Below are 19970 nucleotides of genomic sequence, written 5' to 3' on the forward strand. Positions count from 1 at the left end.
CAACGGGACCGCAGTGGAGAAGGTGGAAAGCTTCAAGTTTCTTGGCGTACACATCACTGACAAACTGAAAATGGACCACCCACAAAGACAGTGTGGTGAAAGGCGCAACAGAGCCTCTTCAACCTCAGGAGGCTAAAGACATTTGGCTTGTCACCTGAAACCTCACAAATTTTTACAGATGCACAATTGAAAGCATACTGTCGGACTGTATCACCGTCTGGTAGGGCAACTGCACTGCCCGCAACCGCAAGGCTCTCCAGAGGGTGGTGTGGTCTGCCCAACACATTAATGGGGGCAAACTACACACCGTCCAGGACTCTTACAGCACCCAATGTCACAGGAAGACCAAAAAGATCAAAGGACAATAATCACCCGAGCCACTGCCTGTTCACGCCGCTATCATCCAGAAGGCGAGCTCAGTACAGGTGCATCAAAGCTGGGACCGAGAGACAGCTTCTATCTTAAGGCCATCAGACTTAAATAGCCATCACTAGCCGGCTTCCACCCGGTTACACAACCCTGCACCTTAGAGGCTGCTGCCCTATATACATGGACTTGGAATCACTGGCCACTTTAATAATGTTTACATACTGCTTTACTCATCTCATATGTATACATTATATTCTACTGTATTTTAGTCAATGCAACTCCAACATTGCGCAATCTAATATTTATATATTTCTTAATTCCATTATTTTAGATGTGTCTATTGTTGCGAATCGTTTTTAGATACTACTGCGCTGTTGGAGCTAGGAACACAAGCAATTCGCTAGACCCGCAATAACATCTGCTAAATATGTGTATGTGACCAATAACATTTGATATAGACTTCACCGTGAAACGCTTACTTACGAGCCCATTCCCAACAATGCAAAGTTTAAAAAGCAAGAAAAAGTATAAAAAAAAAATAATTAAATAGTACAAAGATAACGAGGCTATATATAGGGAGTACCGGTACTGAGTCAATGAGGCAGGTGAGATAATATGTACATGTAGGTAGGGGTAAAAGTGACTAGGTAATCAGGATAGGCAATAAACAGTAGCAGCAGCACATGTGAAAGAGTGTGAAAGTATGCACGCCCACACACAGTTGTTTCTCTTACTGCTAGCTTTTCAATACCACATCTCTTACCCGCAGCCAGGTTTAGGGACAACTCTGTCTGGTCAGCAAGTTCCTGCTTCTAAAGCTGCAATGTGTTATGAATGGGGGGAGGGGGGGTTTAGTGTTAGGACATAGACAAACACAACACCATGATCCGCAATCCATCCCCAGGTGGCAGCATCTACCGGGTCTAAACGCTGAGCCGAACCTTTATTTGCACACAGGTGCTGCCAAATAAGGTGATAGTCAGTGAGTGACCTTTCTGGCAGGGCCATGAGGCTGCTGGTTTTATTTGATGGCGGTAAGGCCTTTAGTTTGTTTTTTGAGTTTCTAGACTGGACATGCCTTGCTTATTATTAATTTTTTTGTACATATTTATGTTTCGTCACCATCTGAACAAAAATACAGAACAAATCATAATAATCCACCGACCAAGAAGGAGCTGGCCCTGGACCTATGGTAAAGGTAGATGTCTCCTAGGTACCCACAGTCAACAAACCTAGTTGCACACCCTTACTTCTCAAATGCATGCACACATCCAATCAGGTTACAGACCCTGTAGCTAGGCCTAAGACCCCTAAACATGACAAGTGCAGCAAAATAGGTAGGTTAGTTATTGTTTTCGTAACAAACACGATTTGTCCAGAAGAGAGAGACACACACAGAACACCACGTAATTGACCTCATCAATATTTCACACCATTACAGATGTCAACATGGCAGAGATGAGCTAGAATCACTTAAAGCTTTTTAAATATTAGGTTAGGGCTTCCACCAAACACACGCATGCGGCACTGATGCAGGAGGAGACCCATATTTCACTACGTCTTAACTACATTTACATTTACATTTAAGTCATTTAGCAGACGCTCTTATCCAGAGCGACTTACAAATTGGTGCATTCACCTTATGACATCCAGTCATAAGCCACAGCCACTTTACAATAGTGCATCTAAATCTTTTAAGGGGGGTGAGAAGGATTACTTTATCCTATCCTAGGTATTCCTTAAAGAGGTGGGGTTTCAGGTGTCTCCGGAAGGTGGTGATTGACTCCGCTGTCCTGGCGTCGTGAGGGAGTGTGTTCCACCATTGGGGAGCCAGAGCAGCGAACAGTTTTGACTGGGCTGAGCGGGAACTGTACTTCCTCAGTGGTAGGGAGGCGAGCAGGCCAGAGGTGGATGAACGCAGTGCCCTTGTTTGGGTGTAGGGCCTGATCAGAGCCTGGAGGTACTGAGGTGCCGTTCCCCTCACAGCTCCGTAGGCAAGCACCATGGTCTTGTAGCGGATGCGAGCTTCAACTGGAAGCCAGTGGAGAGAGCGGAGGAGCGGGGTGACGTGAGAGAACTTGGGAAGGTTGAACACCAGACGGGCTGCGGCGTTCTACAACAGTGTGTTAAGTCTTACCAAGCAGAGAAATCTCCTGCCCGAGTATACATGTTCTCCATAAGCGCTACATTTTCCACATCATGAATTAACTAGGCTTTTTTTCATTTAAGTTTCACTTCGCTAGTCAGAAAAGTCATTTTATAGCATTCTCCCATGAGAATGAACGATATGCATCTTCTAGTGATCTATTGACAGAACAGGCACCCCTTGTCAGTCACAAAGTGAGCGGTGACAGGGAAACACTGTCAGTCTACTGTATGTTCCACCTCTCAGTAACTATCCTTGTGCGCTGTGGTTGGCTGCAGTCAATTTCTTTCACGGAGGATTGGGAGAGAATGGTGCGTCTTCATAGTCTGTGAGTGAATCCCTTGTAATGTACAGTACCGTCAGAAAAGTATACAGTGCCTTCAGAAAGTACACCGTCACTTTTTCCACATTTCGTTGTGTTTACAGCCCAAATTTTAAATTGATTCAATTGAGATTGTGTCACTGGCCTACACACAATAGACTATAATGTAAAAGTATAATTATATATTGAAATTTATACACGTTTTATTTTTAAAAATTGAAAAGCCGAAACGTCTTGAATCAATATGTATTCAACCCCCTTGTCGTAGCAAGACTAAATACGTTCAGGGGTAAAAAAGTCACATAATAAGTTGCATGGACTCTGTGCAATAGAGTCTGTGCAATAATACTAATGTTCAAATCATATTGATTTATATAGCCCTTCTTAGATCAGCTGATATCTCAAAGTGCTGTACAGAAACCCAGCCTAAAACCGCAAGCAAGGCAGGTGTAGAAGCACGGTGGCTAGGAAAAACTCCCTAGAAAGGCCAAAACCTAGGAAGAAACCTAGAGAGGAACCAGGCTTATGAGGGCCAGTCCTCTTCTGGCTGTGCCGGGTGGAGATTATCACAGAACATGGCCAAGATGTTCAAATGTTCATAAATGACCAGCATGGTCAAATAATAATCACAGTAGTTGTCGAGGGTGCAGCAAGTCAGCACCTCAGGAGTGTTTAACATGATTTTGCAAATATTGTACAATCCAGGTGTGCAAAGCTCTTATACTTATTTATTGTCTCAGGGGTGTGAATGCTTATGTTACGGAGATCTCTGTATTTCATTTTCAATAAATTTGCTAAAAATAAAATGTTTTTACTTTGTCATTATGGGGTATTGTGTGTAGATGGGTGAGCATAAATTACATTTAATTCATTTTGAATTCGGGCTGTAAAACAACAAGGTGGAATAAGTCAAGGGGTACGAATACTTTCTGAAGGCACTGTAAGAGTTGAATTTATTTTTTGGGCACATTATTTATTGGGTTAGGGCTTCCACCACACACACGCCCGCACTCACTGATGGTGGAGGAGACCCATATGTCACGACATTCCAAACTGCCTCTGGAAGCAACGTCAGCACAAGAACTGTTTGTCGGGAGCTTCATGAAATAGGTCTCTGTGGCCGAGCAGCTGCACATAAGCCTATGATCAACATGCACAATGCCAAGCGTCGGCTGGAGTGGTGTAAAGCGCACTGCTATTGGAATCTGGAACAGTGGAAAGGCGTTCTTTGCAGTAAAGAAATCACGCTTCACCATCTGTTAGTCCAACGGACAAATCTGGGTTTAGCGGATGTCAGGAAAACGCTACCTGTCCCAATGCATAGTGGCAACTGTAAAGTTTGGTGGAGGAGGAATAATGATCTGGACCTGTTTTTCATGGTTCAGGCTAGGCCCCTTTGTTCCAGTGAAGGGACATCTTAATGCTATAACAATGACATTCTACTATTCTGTGCTTCCAACTTTGTGGCAGTTTGGGGAAGGCCCTTTCCTGTTTCAGCATGATAATGCCCCTGTGCACAATATGAGGTCCATACAGAAATTGTTTGTCGAGATTGGTGTGGAAGAACTTGACTGGCCTGCACAGAGCCCTGACCTCAACCCCATCGAGCACCTTCGGGATGAATTGGAACACAGACAGAGCCAGGCATAATCGCCCAACATCAGTGCCCGACCGTACTAATGCTTGTGGCTGAAAGGAAGCAAGTCCCCCAGCAATGTTCCAACATCTAGTGGAATGCCTTCCCAGATGAGTGGACAGAAGCAAATAGGGGACCATCTCCATATTAATACCCATGATTTTGGAATGAGCAAGTGTCCACATACTTTTGGTAATGTAGGCCTACTGATTTGATTAAAGTGTCAACAATGGAGTCGTCAACTGTTGCGTTCTGTGTTTCAAAGGCCCTGTTTAACACCCGCTTTATTCTTCAAATCATACCTGTAGGTCTATTCATGGACACCTGACTTTGTATAAAAGCGGAGGTGCAGTCTGGTGGGGTTCCTACCCCTAAAAACCTTATTTTTGCCACAAACTAAATTGAAAAGGGTAGGCTACATTTAAAAAAATTGCAACAATGAATTCAATTGAAAGAGTAGAGAGGCGAAGGGCGAGAGCCGTGCGTCCTCCGAAACACGAACCAGCCAAGCCGCACTGCTTCTTGACACAATGCCTGCTTAACCCGGAAGGAAGCCAGCCGCACCAATGCGTTGGAGATCTGACCAACAGCCCTGGTACCACCAGGCACTGAGTCATGCTGTCCATTTACATCGAAATGGGGCCAAAAGCAGAGCATCTATTTTACAAAGGATACCTTTTTCAAGATAAGTGGCCTAATAATAACCTCTTAGAAAGCCATCCCAGAGGTTAAGGAAGTAGGTTGATTTGCTCCCCGCTCTTCTGCGCCCCCGCTCCCGCTCTTCTGCGCCGCCGCCGCCCGCTCTTCTGCGCCCCGCTCTTCTGCGCCGCCGCCGCCCCGCTCTTCTGCGCCGCCGCCGCCGCCCCGCTCTTCTGCGCCGCCGCCGCCGCCGCCCGCTCTTCTGCGCCGCCGCCCCGCCGCCCGCTCTTCTGCGCGCCGCGCCGCGCGCTTCTGCGCCGCCGCCCGCTCTTCTGCTCGCCGCCGCCCGCTCTTCTGCGCCGCCGCCCGCTCTTCTGCGCGCCGCCGCCGCCCCGCTCTTCTGCGTCGCCGCCGCCGCCGCCCGCTCTTCTGCGTCGCCCGCCGCCGCCCGCTCTTCGTCGCCGCCGCCGCCGCCCCGCTCTTCGTCGCCGCCGCCGCCCGCTCTTCTGCGTCGCTCTTCTGCGTCGCGCCCGCCGCCCGCCCCCGCCGCCGCCCGCCCGCTCTTCGCCGCCGCCCCGCTCTTCTGCGTCGCCGCCGCCGCCCGCTCTTCGCTCTTGCGTGCTCTTCTGCGTCGCCGCCACTCTACTCTTCTGTGCCGCGGCCACTCTATGCCAACGCTAGTATAAGCCGCCGCCGCTCGGCTGTGCTCAGCTCGTCTGTGCTCGGCTTTTCACAATACTTTCGGAGGGATAAAGTAAACCTCACAGGTCACACGTCTTCCTGACATTTATGCACAGGCCGCAAACACTGAGCTAACTTCCTGTGGGCACTGAACCACAGCCATTGATTGGTTCAGCAGCAGTAGACTAGCATGCTTGGGGATACTGTAGGAAATGTGGTGTTAGTGGTAGCCAGTTAGTGAGGTAGCCAATGAGAACAGTGTCAAAGGAGAAGTTTACCCAAAATCCAGAAACTCCCAAGTGATTCCATACATTGAAACCATTTCAGTGGAGTTTGCCCTCTCCCTGGATTGCAGGACAGAGCCAGCTGCAAAAACAGTCACGTGACTCCTGATGTTGCTGGATGCAAACCTTGCTCTGCTCCGTTGTCAGTGAATGCTTGATCCTCAAATCAGCGAACAGTGGACAAATGCATTGTTTTATTGAATGTGTACGGCCGAATTAGCTATTTTTGTCAAAAGTACTTTTCACCCAAAACATTATTTTATATAATTATTTGGAGGTAGGCGAATGCCAGAGTAGCGAAGATTGTAGTAAGAACTGCAGTTCTTACTGCACAGTAAGAACTGCACATGTGTGCCCATGTGGGGGAAACCATACTAAGTAGAAACATACTTTTCGGTAAATTATACAGAAATAGTAAATACGATGTAAACACTCCTGCTGCCAACCTGTGTGTAGCAAGCACTTCAGTGAAGATGCATATGAAGGAGAGATGCCATCTAATGATATAGCTTTTGCTATTGTGTTTCCATGGACTGGATCTGGCGCAGTGCCAAAATACAAAAAGGCACCTTTGAGAAGAGAAAGCAACAAAAGCAAGCTTGCAGAGATATGCAGCCTAGCCTGATCCTTGAATTTTGAGGTGCTCTTATTGTGTTATCGCCATTGCACATGGAGACATGCACAGAGTGCGCAAAATATTAGGAATGGGTTCCTAATGTTGAGTTGCACTCCCACTTTTGCACTCAGAACAGCCTCAATTGGCTGGCGGATGGACTCTACAAGGTGCCAAAAGCATTCTACCTGGATGCTGGCCCATGTCGACTTCAATGCTTCCCACAATTGAGTCAAGTTGGCTGGATGTCCTTTGGGTGGTGGACCATCTTTACACACAGGAAACTGTTGAGCATGAAAAGTCCAGCAACCTTGCAGGTCTTGACACACTCAAACCGGTGCGCCTGGCACCTACTCCCACACCTCGTTTGAAGGCACTTCAATGTTTCGTCTTGCTCATTCACCCTCTGAATAGCGCACACAATCCACATCTCAATTTATCTCAAGGCTTAAAAATACGTATTTAAACCAGTCTCCTCCCATTCATCTACACTGATTGAATTGGATTTATAAAGTGACATCAATAAGGGATCATAGACTGACCAGGTGAAAACTATCATAGAAAGAGAAGGTGTTCCTTATGTTTTGTGCACTCAGTGTTCATATGAAGAGGGTAAAGCAGTATATGAACATTATTAAAAGGGACCAGTGTTCAATGACTATGTACATAGGGAAGCAGTCTAAGGTGCAGGGTAGAGTATCGGGTGGTAATCCTGCAAGTGACTAAATTCAGGGCAGAGGCCTGCTTAGTCGTGACAATTGAACAGTCTGATGGCCTGGAGATAAAAATACAATTCTATTTAACTCGACAAGTCAGTTAAGAACAAATTTTTATTTATAAAATGACGGCCTACGAAAAGGCAAAAGGCCTCCTGCGGGGACGGGGGCTGGGATTAAAAATAAAAATAGGACAAAACAACGCTACATAAAGACAGAAGCTGTTTTTCAGTCTCTCGTCCCCAGCTTTGATTCAGGAAAACCAGTGTTTGAGTTGTGTGGTTGAAATATCAGCAGTCCCTTATCACTGGTATAGCTCTTCATGCATCATTCAAGACAGGGCTCTACTCAAATCTGTAAAGCTGAAACGATACAGATTCCGCAATAGAAATGTAAAGGTATTTTCAGATTGAGCCGACAAAATGCTAAAGCGTGAAATGTTCCTTTAAAATGTGAATCATGCAGTACAGCTGAACTTCTGCAACACGCATATCAATAGAGCCCGCAGTTTAAATTGTGTGCAGCACAATGGATATATAATGCACAATGTCTCAGGAAAGACTGTCTGGGTTGCCAATATTCAGTAAAGAAAACAGTCGGGCCCACAACCTGGATCTACGGGCCGTGGTGAAAACATTTGCACACAAAAATACAAGGCGACGCAGTTGCATACTGCTACTGTAGGCCTCTGCATTGAGTCTTTTTTATTTTATTTACCTTGATTGAAGCCCATTTCTGTAAACTATTATCCAGACAAAACCTGCTAAGTTCAACAATAAATAGTGGCTAAATGTATCCTTTAAGCTGACTACTCTTTCCTCATTGTTAGGCTATTTGAGGTGTCATTTTTTTATAGAAAAAGTATAAATACTGTATACAGCTATACTGCATGATGAAGAATTCCATAGTAATCTAGTGTTGAGGGTGGACTGATTTATTTGGCATTGACAGACTGGTTTTACACACAACAACTTTCTATACAGGCTGGTAGAGAGTGAGGATGACATGTCAGGCAGTTTCAGATAGGCTATAAAGGACAGTTGTATACATGTACACACACACATATGTCTTTTTTTGCTGATTAGTATGCTGTTTTATCAAAAATGAATTTTAAAAATCTGCAACGTTTGAATTCACAACTTTAGTTACTGAAAAAGTAAATCCATTATTCCAGAGAAACTGTTAAATCAAGTTGGCTGTTTTTTGTAAGAAAAACTATAACGCAACTGTACCATCTTCAGTACCCCCCCGGTAAAACAAGAATCTCTGTCATCAAACTCCATATAAGGGAATATTGTGATGTTTCTACATAGCAAGGTTTCCCCCATGAGGGTGCAGATGTGCAGCTGTTACCCATCTCTGCTGCTGTGGCAGTCAGCTACATTAAAACAAAATATATATATATATATATATATATATTTTTTTTTTTTAGGTGAAAAAGTACACATTTCCTGACAAAACATTTCTTGATACTTGACAAAAATAACTTATTTGCCTGTATGCTTTCAATAAAACAATACATTTGTCCACAGTGCGCAAATTTGTGAATCATGCATTCACTAACCCCCATTCACTAACCCGCAGTGACGCGTGATTTGTCCTATATTTATATATTTTTAATCCCAGCCCCCGTCCCCACAGGAGGCCTTTTGGTAGGCTGTCATTGTAAATAATAAATTGTCCTTAGCTGACTTGCCTAGGGAAATAAAGGTCAAATACAACTTTTTTTTTTTTTTTAAGAAAAAGGCCTGCATCCAGCAGTCACAAGTCACATGACCCGTTTTTGCTGCCATCTCAGTTCTGCACCCCAGGAAGAGAGAGACAACTCAACTGGACTAGTAAACTTCTCCTTTAACCAGAGGTAGAGCAGATGAGGTAGAACTCGTGTAGGGCTATAGGACAACATTCCTCGCGACAAAGTGTCTGCAGGAGATGCCCTTGTAGCCAGTTAGGTAGAACACCGCTAGTAATTGGTGCAAGGCAAGGCTAGTATGCTTGGGGACAGTACAGGAAATGCTGTGTCTTTTAGCCATTGAGGCAGAATGACCGTCACACTACTACTGTCTGTAATGCAGCACTAGATGGCTCAATGCGGGAAGGCCAAACATGCAGCCAAAACACACAGACATTCACTGTTGCACACATTATCAGTCATTACTATCTCACTGTACCTGTACTAGTAGAAATAGATGACAATACTATACTCCTGCTTTGGGTATGCACTGCCGTGTGCACTCTAGAGGAACTAGTAACTGGATGTATAATATATTCTGTCTCTGTAGTTAGTTTTGTACCCCAACTTCTGCATTATTCCAACACCATGATTTAGAGATTTCTCTTCTCATTAAACATTGAAACCTTTGATGCCCGGTTCAGCTTGTAGACTAGTGGAAGATCAAATCCATGATGATTGCTATCAAAGCAGTTCCACTTCAACATGATATCCAGCCTGCTTATTTTTCAGTAGCAGAAAGCCTATTTCCTTGCTGCTATGTTCAACACACACACACACATCCTCTCTCTCACACACCAGCCCGCTGACCAAACCCAGTGCTTTTATGTTCTGGATTTCTATTGAGATTGCAACATGTTGGTTGATAACGACCTGGGCTTTGTCAAATGTCCTCTCTGCTCTAAGCCATGCCTAGGCCTGTTCACTTACCATGCAGTGATTATGCAGTGATCAGTTATCTGATTACAACAAGCATGTTGGAATGCTTCCTGAGGTGTGTGTGTGTGTGTGTGTGTGTGTGTGTGTGTGTGTGTGTGTGTGTGTGTGTGTGTGTGTGTGTGTGTGTGTGTGTGTGTGTGTGTGTGTGTGTGTGTGTGGCAATTGTTCCTGTGTGATTATGGCTCTGCCAGCATGTGTGTGTGAGCACTGTGTTTGTGTGGGCAGTGGGCACAGTGTATTATGTCTGATGGCCCATCCTGAAAGGTAGCTGATAGCCAGTGCAGATGAGGAGAGAAACAGCAATATAAACCTCTCAAGACGTCCCCACACATCAAACATTTAAGGGCTACACTACCCAAAGTGCCAGAGAAAAGTGCCAGAGAGCGGAACATATTACCAAAGGCACATTTAGCAACAACAACAAAAAGGACATGGCCAATACTATACCAGGCTTATGCTGTTATCTTGAGCGAATCACACCCTAAAGAATGTTTGATTCGGAAGAATACCACAAGCTAAATGCGTACAGTGTAAGCAAAACCAACCAAGCTCCAGGCAACAATTTACATTACCATTAATGCTGTAATTAATCTAGTCTAGTAGGTTACCAATATTGCATAGTGGGCTAATTAGCAGTGGCATAAAGTACTTAAAAATACTTGAAAGTACTACGTAAGTCGTTTTTTTGGGGGGGGGGGTTATATTTTTGGGGGACAACTTTTACTTTACTACATTCCTAAAGAAAATAATGTATTTTCCCTGGAGCCCAAATATAAAATAAAATAAAACATTTTGAATACTCAGCAGGACAGGAGAATGGTCCAATTCACACACATCAAGAGAACATCCCTGGTCATCCCTACTGCCTCTTATCAGGCAGACTCCCTAAACACAAATGCTTTGTAAATTATGTCTGCCTGTTGGAGTGCGCCCCTGGCAAACCGTAAATTAAAACAACAAAATGGTGCCATCTGGTTTGCTTGATATAAGGAATTTGAAATTATTCACACGTAAGTATATTTTAGCAATTACATTTACTTTTTTTAAGTATATTTAAATAAATACTTTTGGACTTTTACTCAAGTAGTATTTTACTGGGTGACCTTCACTTTTACTTGAGTCATTTTCTATTAAGGTATCTTTACTTTTACTCAAGTATGTCAATTGGGTACTTTTTCAACTACTGCTAATTAGGCTACTCTGTAATTGCATGCTAGTAGTTGTTTTGGGGTATTAGCCTACACAAGTGGAATAAAGCAGTCTATTGGTACAACACTATACTTCATTGACCAATATATTATATTATGTTATACTGCCAGACCGCATAGTAGTCTAAATACAAACAGACAGTAGCCTAACCTCTCTCTTGTGAGCTACTTTAAAGAATGAATACAGGAATCCATCTGAACATTATCATAAAATGCCCATGGCAGTCTTTCCCCATCGAACGCGCGGTACTGTGACTTCTGGAACGAGTAGTAACACAATCTATCAAATTGAAATGGACAATCATCCTTCTTTTCGGTCCTTCCTCCCTACACCTTACGAACTGGTGTAGCGAACACTGTTGCCTCTTCAAATCCCAAGTGGCCAGCCAGCAACATACAAGTAGGATTGAAACATTGTTGAGATATAGTGCAGAAATCAGTATGATGTGTTCATTTTCTAGAATCTGGGCAACATTCGTGGAGCCAGCAACGGCACAGAAGAATTGGTTACAGTAATGCACGATAATGTAACGGTAAAGCTATAGACATGCCTTCTTGGCACCCTCCCAATGCCGCTATCCTCACTGCTCTGAAAAAAACCTCCTTTCTTTCCGCTGTTTCATTTGAATCAATCGAACCGAAGACCTCCACCGAAAACGGATCGCATTTGTAAAATAATGTTGTACTCACCGACTGTTACTTGGTTTTCATTAGTTCCAATTTCACTCACTGGGATAAGCCTGCAGCAGCGTTTAGCGTCTTGTGGCTAACTAGTAGCGACACAGAAGAAAAGCCACCGTGGCTGGGCAGGCAAGGAAGCTCTCGCAGCTCTGTCGCTAGTTGCCGCCCCCTGCAGATATGAGAACGCCCCTAGCGAGAAGTCACTTCTCGAGTTCGGGTCTGCGGATGAGAAAAAGAGAGAAGGAGGAGACCCGGGTAAAATGCAGACAGACAACACACATATGGAGTGCAGTGGTGGAGAAAAAAAGTACCCAATTGTCATACTTGAGAAAAAGTGAAGATTCCTTCATGGAAAATAACACGTAAAAGTGAAAGTCACCCAGTAAAGTACTATTTGAGTAAAACGTCTAAAAGTATTTGGTTTTAAGTATACTTAAATATCAAAAGTGCATGTAATTGGTCAAATATACTTAAATATCAAAAGTAAAAAATAAAAATAAAAATAGAAATCATTTCAAAGTCCTTATATTAAGATAACACTGACATCTGGTTTTCTCATTTTTATTTATTTACGGATAGCCAGGGGTGTGCTCCATCACTAAATTAAAAACGAAGCATGTGTTTAGTGAGTCCACCAGATAAAAGGCAGTAGGGATGACCAGGGATGTTCTCTTTATAAGTATGTGAATTAGACCATTTTATAGTCCTGCTAAGCATTCAAAATGAGTACTTTCGGTTGTATGGAGTAAAAAGTACGTACTTTTCTTTAGGAATGTAGTGAAGTAGAAGTTGTCAAAAAATATAATAAGGAAAGTACAAATACCCCAAAAATCAACTTTACACCACTGATACATTAGAAACAATTCAAAGGTACTCTCAGGTAAGCAATTATAAAGCAATATCTCTGTACTGTAGCTCAACTTCGGTGACTTAAATTGAAACATATTAATACCACAGAAGATAATAATTAATTCTAAGCACCTTAACTTTACTGGCTAAAACCCAGAAGAGAAGAAAAAGGCAGTGAGTCGATATCTCAGAGCCCATGAAAATTAAATGAGATATGCATTCTCTCTCTCTCTCTCTCTGGCCCTATTCCCACTATTGGAGAGATGGAGAGTCTGAGGAGCGGAGTGGCAAAAGAGATTTAAAACTTTTAAATCCACATGACATCCTTGCCTTACCTTTGCTTTGTGGCTGGCAACACGACATTCTAGTTGCACAGCCCCACAGTGGACACCATTAAAACCTAGCAGTCAAACACGGAAGTGGTTCCAAACGTTTTTTCACTGTTCATTTTATCCATTGCGGGTTTTATAAAGACTACAAATATGGGCTGTGTTTCGTGTAGGAATACCCAGGCTTGATGTTTTGATAACGTGTCAATTTATTTTGGACAAGGTGGCTTTTATCCCTATATTCCACTCTACTTACTCTCAGAATCAAAAATGCTAATTGGCATCAAAGTAGACCTCATGCAAGACTACAAATCCCTGCAAGCTCCTGCACATCATCTACTAGCTACCTTGATCCAAAGCTAAATATACATTGAACATTTTAATTGAATGTTCAATATTTCATTTAACTAATATTTGTCTTATTTATGCATTTGGTATTTTGTCTTCTACAGAATACTATCCTAGTAGCAGTAGCAGTCAGATATTTATGTGCCATGAATACTTTTTTGCGAAGAACCTATATAGCTAGCTTGCTACCTAGATGATATTAGTAACACTCTTATTTTACCAGATCCTTGTCTCCTTCAGCCAGTGGATGTCTTTATTTAATCCCTTATAGTGTTCTGCCAACACTATGAACAAGGTTGAAATATAATTACATTCATGGTGTCAGAATGCCCTGCTGTGTTGAAGCAATTCATAATTAACTTGTTGACATGTTGTCACATCTGCTCCTGCAACGCCCTCGACTGCTCATCCTGTGTCTACTTGACCTGCCTGTGTCTACTTGACCTCTCTTCCTCTCCCGCTCGCGCTCTCTCTCTCTCTATCTCTCTCTCTCTCTCTCTCTCTCTGTGATTGTGTGGGTGGAGACAGGTGTGCTGGAGTCAGAGCAGATCCCCACCAGCTGCAACCTGTTCCATAATCAAGACCTCTACAAATACTCAGTCCTGCCACTTCCACACTGCCAGATCGTAATCTCTGCTCAGTCAGTCTACGGTTCTAGCTGTTTTTTACTATTCAGATCCTGTTATCATGTTGTGTCTGTTTTCCTTGCTTGACGCTGTTTTCCTGTCCGCTACAGTTCTGCCCGCTCTGACTCTGGTCCCTGTCTCCAGTCCCACATCTCGTCATCCTGCTACTCTGTCCTGGATTCCACACTCTACTACTCCCTTGGTTTCCCCCCCTGACCTGCTTTCCCTGTCCCAACCCCTCTCGCTCCAGCCTCAGCCTCCGTACCTGGTTTCCTGCAACCCACCTGAACTTCCCCTGGCCTGCACTCCATCTCCTCCTGAGTTGCAATAAAATACCTTGGTTACTTCATCCCAGTTTCCTTGCCTGAGTCTGCTCTTGGGTTCCCCTGTTCCACTCCATGTCACACATGCTCTGTTGCAGATTCAACGCTAGATTAACCAATTGCAGAATGTATCCATAATCATGAGTGAATAAGTATATTTACTTGACAAGAATGCACCTAGTAACCCATCAATCACATTAATACACTAAATTCCAACAATTACATTGTTTTAAAGAAATCAAAATAGTAAACAATGCATACATTACTTTTATACATAACAAACATTGAATTAAATATTAAATCATTTATTACTCAATGCCACAAACCTGGGACATCGAAGAACATCATATGAACTATTATTACTATCCTAGAGCGCACAGATTCTTCAGATTTTCCATTCTAGGAATTAGACCAGCACAAATAACACAACATGAAAAACAGCATATTGGGATTTTGGTGGGTGAGTTATAAATAGAAAAGCTGGATGCTTAAGGTAGGTTTAATATAAAATACTAGGTCAACTCCATCAGAATGAGAAACACACTTAATAGACTCAAAACAAAGAAGTCGTGCCTAAACGTAGCTATATCAACACCCTTCTTGTCAAGGTCCATGTTGCTACAGTCAATTGTGAGCAGCACATGTACCACTGCATTCAGTTTGAACCCCAGAATGAGGACAGCATTAAACAGGTGGGGGGAGTATTTCAAAAAATATATATAATATTTTATACAAGACTTTTACACTTTGTCACCGAGTCTAGATGTTATCAAATCAGAAGAACAAGTGAAGGAAGCAGCATAGGGAAAAGGGTTGAAGGTAGGGCATGTTTATTCGAGATAAGATGGAGAGTTCCAAAGTGTCAAACATTGAAGGACCATGGTGCATTAAAGGCATAGTGTGGAATAAGGGGTAGCTAGAGAAAAGGTTTCCCATGGAATAAACATAAAATGGGGAGCTGGTTTGCTTCTGCACCCCTTTTAGGTCATTGTCACAAAAACCTGGCCCATGTCCAGTTATACTCGAGGTCTCAGCCCGTGTCCCTCGACATTATTCCGTCACAGATGCAGCATTCAAATCGTGGTCATCGTATATCTGTGAATCACAACATTAAAGGCGATGAATGATCACAGCATTTCCTCAAATTGAGTCCATAGACAATACAACTTAAGCATTGAGGACAGCATTTTATTGACAACCCTGGTGGTTTACACTATGTCTACTGTGTGTGAATGATGGAAGAATCTTACCCCAGCTGTAGGTTCATGTGAGTGTGTGTGGTCACTTAGGCCTGCACATCAACCAGTACTGGGATCATTGGAAACTTGGGATGCTTGCGTTCAAAGTGTTCCTTGCAAATATTTGGATCTGCATCTATTAAAACCTCTTGAAACTCTGGGGGCAGTATTTCATTTTTGGATGAAAAACGTTCCCATTTTAAACAAGATATTTTGTCAGAAAAAGATGCTCGACTATGCATATAATTGACAGCTTTGGAAAGAAAACACTGACGTTTCCAAAACTGCAAAGATATTATCTGTGAGTGCCACAGAACTGATGCTACAGGCGAAACCAAGATGAAATTTCAAACAGGAAATGCCCCAGATCTTGGAGGCGCTGTGTTCCAATGTCTCCTTATATGGCTGTGAATGCGCAAGGAATGAGCCTACACTTTCTGTCGTTTCCCCAAGGTGTCTGCAGCATTGTGACGTATTTGTAGGCATATCATTGGAAGATTGACCATAAGAGACTACATTTACCAGGTGTCCGCTTGGTGTCCTCCGTCGAAATTATTGCGTAATCTCCAGCTGCATGCATTTTTTCCATTTGGTTTAGAGGAGAAACCCAACTGCCACAGATTATTTATCATCGAATAGATATGTGAAAAACACCTTGAGGATTGATTCTAAACAACGTCTGCCATGTTTCTGTCGATATTGTGGAGTTAATTTGGAAAAAAGTTTGGCGTTGTAATGACTGAATTTTCATTTTTTTTTCTTAGCCAAACGTGATGAACAAAACGGAGCGATTTCTCCTACACAAATAATCTTTTTGGAAAAACTGAACATTTGCTATCTAACTGAGTCTCCTCGTTGAAAACATCCGAAGTTCTTCAAAGGTAAATGATTTTATTTGAATGCTTTCTTGTTTTTGTGAAAATGTTGCCTGCTGAATGCTAGGCTTAATGCTATGCTAGCTATCAATACTCTTACACAAATGCTTGTGTTGCTATGGTTGGAAAGCATATTTTGAAAATCTAAGATGACAGTGTTGTTAACAAAAGGCTAAGCTTGTGAGCCAGTATATTTATTTTATTTCATTTGCGATTTTCATGAATAGTTAACGTTGCGTTATGGTAATGAGCTTGAGGCTATAATTACGCTCCCGGATACGGGATTGCTCATCGCAAGAGGTTTTAAGGTCAAGAAAAAAATTGAGAAAGATCATCTGTGGCTTAGATTGAATTTAAAGTTGACACATTATAACCTAAGCAATATGATCCAACAAATTACTACCTTTATAAAACACTGACTGTACAACCTAGGTCAGTACAATAGCCCTCACATGTAGAGGAACCTAAAGGTACATACAGTACCAACCAAACTACTCACCGACAGATTGGGCAGGTGTGGACCAGTGCTGCCTTAGCTGCAGTCCTCTGGTTCGCAGCTACTCCCTTCTTACCTTGGCATCAGTCAACAAGTTCAACTTCAACTTAAGAGTGGAGCAGGAGTTAGATATTAATACCCCCCCCCAATTGTACCCATAGTTCAGAATAATGACTTAAATGGGTGGACAGCTCCAGATATTAATGGCAGGACTGTGAATAAGCTTTTGAATAATGCAACAATCCACGAGCATGTGCAGACAAGTAAATGGTTTATTTTCTTGTCCGTACACATTCAATTTGCTAACAATACATAGTGCAATAACTTAATTCACCCTTGCAGTCTTTAAACAGCACCATTTTTAAAAACTTGAAGGTTAAAGTCTACAAAACACAGTTGACTCTGATACAGATTCTACTTTTCGAAACAAAAAACAGTTTGGAGATGAAATGCTTCATCAATGAGAAAATGTGCAGAATGTCAGCTAAAATCCATTTAGCTCCATCTCCTCCCACTACGCATACTGACCAGCTCAAATAAACAGAAGCACGCTACATGGCAGACCAATCCGAACTCATCTCTCGGCATGTCCAGCCCACTCATTTTCTCAGCCAATCATGCATAGCAGGAAGTTTGCACACTTTTTCTGTGGTTAAACAAACTAGGCTCGTAATTTAACAATTTTATTGGTATTTACAGATGGCATACATGTTTGTTTTTAAGGCACATGAAAGTTATCATGTTCCAGAAGGCATTTCTGCCCCAAAAAAATGCATTTTGAGGAGAAAATACAAATTTACGTTCAAATAGCTCTTTTGTGAAGTAGTTTCCTGAAACTAGTCACATATTTGGTACTGAGTGGAAATGCCAAAAAGATGCTTTACATTTATACATCCAGGGAAATATATTTCACAATAGGTATAGTGATCAAGTAATGTTAGCATATCAATAATGAATGTTTAGGCCTCTTTTACAAAAACAAGTACAGTAACATTACCATACTGTAACGGTTTTCTTCCTCTTCTGACGAGGAGTAGGATAGATCGGACCAATATGCGGCGTGGTACATGTCCATGTTAATATTTATTTGAACTGAACACAAAAACAAAATAACAAGAGAACGAACGTAAACGAAACAGATCTGTCTGGTGCAGACACAGGAGACAGAAAACAACTACCCACAAATTATAGTGGGAAAACAGGCTGCGTATGGTTCTCAGAGACAACGATAAACAGCTGCCTCTGATTGGGAACCATACCAGGCCAAACACAGTAATAGAACAACACATAGAATGCCTACCCCAACTCACGCCCTGACCAAACTAAAATAGAGACATAAAAAAGGAACTAAAGTCAGGATGTGACACATACACATAATAGTATAATGTAGGCTACACAGCTAGGTAACATTAGCTAGCTAGACAAAATAGTTGCTGCATCCTCACATAAACACGCTGGCAGTAGCTGAATGCTGACGTTTAGACGAACCATAGCTAGATAGGAGCTCTTAGGCTTAGCTACCATATTAAAGTTACATTAGAACAAACCAGGCTTCATTTTGTCAAAATCATGGAAGTCATTTCATGAGGTTAAAGCAAATTGAGACTGAAAACTTTGACAATTCCCTGGGGAGTTGCTTCTTGACTGGATCTCGTGGCTCAGTGCAGTCAAGCAAAAAATGAAAAATACTTGAGATTTAAAGCTATGGGGACAATATCAGAATTAAACAGGTTGTTACTACAATTTAGGTAAAGATTAAATAAAACAAGTCAACTTACTGTTGAGTTAGAATAGTACGATACACAAGGTGCAATTTCGTAACTTAGCTGTGCATCAGCAGTTTTCCTCTTGTTATACACCGAGTACACATAGACTGATCAGGTGAACCCAGGTGAAAGCTATGATCCCTTATTGTTAAATCTACTTCAAATCAGTGTAGATGAAGGGGAGGAGACAAGTTAAATAAGGATTTTTAAGTCTTTAGACAATTGAGACATGGATTGTGTATGTGTGCCAATGGGCAAGACAAAATACTTAAGTGCCTTTGAATGGGGTACACTGCTATTGGGGTTCTCACTCTCAACAGTTTCCATGTGTATCAAGAATGGACAAGGACATCCAGCCAACTTAACACAACCTTGCTAAGTAAATGAAGTCAACATGGGCCTGCATCCCTGCGGAACACTTTCGACGCCCTGCAGAGTCCATGCCGCGACAAATTGAGGCTGTTCTGAGGGCCAAAGGGAATAGGATTGAATCAAACAAGTCAGCCGTGACTTGGGAGGAGGTAAGTGAACTGGCAACAGGAGTTGATTGTTGACTTCAGGAAGCAGAGGCGGGAACATGCCCCGATTCACATCAACGGGACTGTAGTAGAGAGTCAGCAGTTTTAAGTTCCTCGGTGTCCACATTACTAAGGACTTGACATGGACCAACAACATCACCATTCTTGTCAAGAGGGCGCAACAGTGTCTCTATTTGACAAGGTCGGCTGAAGAAATGTGGTATTCCACACGGGGTCTTATCCAACTACGACGTCCTGACCGGTTGCATAATGGCCTGGTATGGAAATTGCTCCATCCACGACCGCAAGGCCCTCCAGCTGGTGGTGAAGACGGCCCAGTACATCACTGGGACCATTCTCCCACCAATCAGGGACATCTACTCGAAACGGTGCCCGAGGAAGGTCCGCAGCGTCATCAAGGACCCCACACACGCTAGCGATGAGCTGTTCACTCCCTTACCGTTGGGCATACAGTATTGGAGCATGAGGTGACACACATCCACACACGTGCGCGCACACACACATTCATGCTACACACGATCAACTCCTTTGTTTTGCTGAAGTCGAGGGATAGGTTGTTGTCCTGGCACCACATTGCCAGTTCACTTACTTCGTTCCTATTGGCTGACTCGTCGT

The 19970-nt window shown here is 42.8% G+C and overlaps 1 protein-coding gene across 1 annotated transcript in view; it reads right to left on the minus strand.

Moving 5' to 3' along the window:
• The window catches only part of LOC118399911 (protein phosphatase 1 regulatory inhibitor subunit 16B), a 131669-nt gene extending 119527 nt beyond the window's left edge, over positions 1–12142 (minus strand). The window contains exon 1 of the mRNA XM_035796131.2: positions 11976–12142. The gene's annotated coding sequence lies outside the window, so the exon portion shown is untranslated. The remainder of the gene's footprint in view (positions 1–11975) is intronic.
• Positions 12143–19970: the final 7828 nt, after the last annotated feature.

Source organism: Oncorhynchus keta, chromosome 21 (genome assembly GCF_023373465.1).
Source record: "Oncorhynchus keta strain PuntledgeMale-10-30-2019 chromosome 21, Oket_V2, whole genome shotgun sequence".
Taxonomy (NCBI): Eukaryota; Metazoa; Chordata; class Actinopteri; order Salmoniformes; family Salmonidae; genus Oncorhynchus; species Oncorhynchus keta.